This window comes from Ptychodera flava, chromosome 8 (assembly GCF_041260155.1).
Source record: "Ptychodera flava strain L36383 chromosome 8, AS_Pfla_20210202, whole genome shotgun sequence".
NCBI classification, from domain to species: Eukaryota; Metazoa; Hemichordata; class Enteropneusta; family Ptychoderidae; genus Ptychodera; species Ptychodera flava.
In genome coordinates, this window is record NC_091935.1 from 28,291,060 (window position 1) to 28,294,363 (window position 3,304).

Sequence of the window (3,304 nt, forward strand, 5' to 3'; positions counted from 1 at the left end):
CTTGAATCTTTCAAATCTATGAGCTCTTAAAGTTTCAGAGCAAAAAGAATGGCAAAATCTTGCTGTCGTAAGGTAATTATACAATTTTTAGCTCCCATAGCCATATGTATATATGGCAATGGAAGCTATTCTTATAGGCTAGGGAAATGTCTGTATGTATGTATGTCTGTATGTCTGTTGTCTGTCCAACATCAAAAACTCCAAAACCGCTGCACATTTCATCTTGATATTTGGTGTGTACATGGATGATGGGCTGTAGATGAGATTTTGTTCAAATGAAGTTGTCATTGCCAAAATATATGCAAATTAAGTGAAAAAAATGTAAAAACAGTCAAATTGAAAAACTCAATAACCACTGAGCAGATTACATGAAAAATTTGCATGTAAGTACTTTGGGCTGACCTGAAATGATTGTGCTTTTTTTGATCTTTTGATAGTGTGAAAATATGCAAATTAGTGCCAAAAAGGCGTTTTTGGTAAAAAATCTTCTTCTTCATAACCGCTGGTCAGACAGCTTTGATATTTGGTATACAGGTCCCTAGGGATAACCCAACTTGGATTTGTTCAAATTGTGATGAAATATGCAAATCTGTATTTTTAAGGAATTTTTTGTCATTTTTGGTCAAAAATTTATTTCATCAAAACCGCTCGTCTGACAGCTTTGATATTTGGTATACAGGTTCCTACAGATAAACTAAATATGATATATAGAATATATGATGAAATCTGCAATTTTGTATTTTTGGTGCAATTTTTGCCATTTTTGGTCAAAAAATGTGTTTCTCAAAAACTACTTGTCTGATGCCTTTGATATTTGGTATACAGGTTCCTAGGGGTTCTCTTAGTGTGATATAGTGAAATTTGATGAAATCTTCAATTTTTGTATTTTTGGGTCAATTTTTGCCGTTTTTGGTCAAAATATTTGTTTCTCAAAAGTTAGTCATGTGATAGCTTTGATATTTGGTATACATTTTTATGATGAAATCATCAATTTTGTATTTTTGCAGCTAATTTTGCCATTTTAGGTCAGGCCATCCTGAAATGAGCTATCAAAGATCTCAACCTTCTTCATCAATACATATGTCACGAAAAGTTGCTCTCTACATAACACAGCAGAGCTCTGTCGACTATTGGGTCGCTTGTTTTTCAAAACCGCTGGTCAGACAGCTTTAATATTTGGCTAACAGGTCCCTAGGATGACCTTAGTGAGATGATTTCATACAGTCAGGAAATACTTAATTTTGTATCCATGTCTATAGTAGCTTCAGGGACATTGGCCCTATGTTTAAGATAATGCGGTGATTCAGTAAGCATTTGAAATGGTAAACTGTATTTGGTGTTGAAATGTGGTAAAAAATAATGAGAAAACATAGCTGAGGTGATTTCAGCAGGTTTGGTTTCCAACAAATATATTCAAAGTTTTTTTCAATGTTAAAGAGTGATGGGGGGGGGGGGGGGGGGGTGTCCTGGCAGATTTTGAAAAAATCCAAACAAATGTCAATAAAAAATCAGCCACAGAAGGTTTGTCAAAAGAAAGGTGGGATAGTGGGAAAAAAAGAATGTACAATGTATCGGATAAAAAAGATAATGTTCCTCATCAATCTTCAAGACCACCCCCTTTTATCAAATGGTACACCCCTAATGTATTTTTGTGTGCAATTAACCATGAAGTGTATTTTAGTGTAAGATGTCAATCAAGTTAGGTAAGGATTTGAAAGGAATAGTCAAGTTCACCACAGTTAAATTTCTTAACTTTATCTCTTGTGTCATCATCCTTGTGTAATTGGTTAAGTTTGTAAGTTGCTCCAGATGTGGATGTACCAGCTGTTCTGGAAGAAAACAATGTTTACTTTTCCCTGTAGGGTTTCTGAGTTGATGATTGTATGTTGAAATCTCTCCATGTATCTGGTGCATGGGCAAAATGTAAATATCGGTTGCATGTTATGTATTTCAGTCTATGTCAAATATTGTAAATGAAAAATCATGAACAGTTTGCTGTGTGCTTGTAAACGATAACATGTTTGTCAATACATATTAAAACTGCCTTGCAGTTTGATTGTTTTAAAAATTATCACAGAAGTAGAAAACGAAAAGAAACTAATCAAATTGCTGTAACATATTCACCCTCAGTGTCTGTAGGCCTATACTTAACTATTTATCATTACATTCAGCTTTTTGTTATATCTTTATCACTCTCCATGGGCCAAGGCACATTGGGGTCAATGTCATCACTCTGTGCCAGTCTGTGAATGTCAGTCTGTCTGTATGTGTATGTCCATGTTTCATACAATTGTTGGTTTGTTTTGATAACTGTATGGGAGCGAACAGTGATTATTGTCACAATTTTTTCAAAAGGGCGGGAGGGCAGGGATACAGCAGCATACAATACACTTCTTGATTTGCAGAATCAAAGGGAAAAAATCCTGTTACCAGCTTGTTTCTACTAATCAAACTTCTGGTATACCAATGCTTTGGCAAGGCAACAGTTCACCTCAAGTTTGGGACAAAATGAAAAGTTTCCAGGTAAATGAATGGTTGATCAAATAATAATATTGGACATATCAGAGGCTCCATATTCTTGTACGTAGCTAATGGCAAAGCACTGCCCTCAACAAAAGAATCTGACAGTTCTATGAAAAAGATGGCCCTCTGATTTTTATTTGAGCGAGTGCCCTGTGATGGGTTCTGGACGGCACCTGTATTCTCATCATAACCAGTTCTGCAAATTTCAGTACAGGCTAAGTAGATGGTGTATTATAAATTCATAAAATGTATTTTCATGTAGTGATGCAATCATGGCCAGTGCAGTTCATAATTTTATTTCAAGACCGTGCAAGTAAGGCAGTGATAATGTGTGTACTTTTGGGGTAATACGTCAAGCAATCTTACCATATCACCACTTGTGCTATACTCATCTAAATACTACACCTACAATCCAAGTACTTTACTCTCTTATTTGACTTGTTCAACATGATGCAAACAACACTTCAGGCCACTAGAAGCCTCCATTGTGACAACAGAATTCTGCGTAAAGTCCTAAAATATTGCAACGAAAAAGGTATTTTCTCTCAATATGTAAATAAACAACAGCGCCCTCAAGTTTTAGGGCGCTAGTACTATCACAACCCCTGATTCACAATGGTTGTTTGTCAACATCCTATTTATAAATTGTGACCTCAATAAAGAGTGTAGTCTCTGTGCAATGCAGTTTGCTTTGTTAGGCTAGACCTTTGCAAGCATGCCAATTAACGTAACACACAGAATAGCAACAGTGCAGTGAACGAGGGGTTATGAAAACAGATCA